Source organism: Alligator sinensis, unplaced genomic scaffold (assembly GCF_000455745.1).
Source record: "Alligator sinensis unplaced genomic scaffold, ASM45574v1 scaffold1581_1, whole genome shotgun sequence".
Lineage (NCBI taxonomy): Eukaryota > Metazoa > Chordata > Crocodylia > Alligatoridae > Alligator > Alligator sinensis.
The window spans coordinates 339,125-340,084 of record NW_005842641.1 but is presented as its reverse complement, the minus strand read 5'-3'; positions in this window follow the sequence as shown (position 1 = coordinate 340,084).

Sequence of the window (960 nt, the reverse complement as noted above, 5' to 3'; positions counted from 1 at the left end):
CCCAGTAGCCTAATACCAATGTGCAGTAGCCTATTAGTACGGGTTTTGCCCTGCATGCTACTGTGCAGTGTTATTAGGCTACTGTGCAGTTAGCATCTCATGTAGATGCACCCACTGTATGTCAGATAAACGTATGTGGAATAAATCCTCTCTGCAGTCAATGGCAGACTCTTTAGCTCTGTTGGGTCCTGGATTTGTCCTGCATGTCTGTCATAAATCATCCTTTAGTTAATGGGACTTAGCTAGAGTATGCAAAAATAAGTATCTGATGAAGAGTCAGATGGGTAGCTTATGTCAGGAACAAGTCAACTAAAGAGAAGCTAAAGAGAAGATTTATATTAAACTCTTCAACGTGTTTCGTTACAATGTTTTTGCCCTTGTTGTCTCTCAAAATGAGGTAGAGAGAATTCACAAAAACAAAGGTGCTTTTTCTTCAAATTTTGTTTTATGGCTGGGTTACCAAGTTCGGGGTTTTTTTTCTCCTCCTTTTAGTAATTTCTATCTAAAACCTTTAGAGATCAGCAAACTCCAGACTGTAGCATGCAAACCACTTTTTATAAAGCAAAGGATCAATACCTCAGCATGATCTCACACTGAGTCAGTCACCTCTTGTATCATAACCCACTAATAGTTGAGGCTCACGCAATTACTAGACAAGTGCTGTGAAGCACGAAATGCTGGGAATTTTCTGCTCTACATTTTTTTTTTTTTTTTTTTTTTTTTTTTTACAGATGAGAGAGACACCCTCTGCCCTCCTCCCACCAATAAGGAATATGATTGTTGTAAGGCATATCAGCTCACACAGTGCAAAGTAACAGCTCGCTCTGGAAACAGCCCTGTGGCAAACAGCTTGGACATACAAACTTTGTACTTTGGACAAGCAAACCTAATGTGGTAAAGATTAAACGATGATAATTCTGCAACAGTCAAAGTTTGCTTCCATATCTGCAGCAAAGGGAA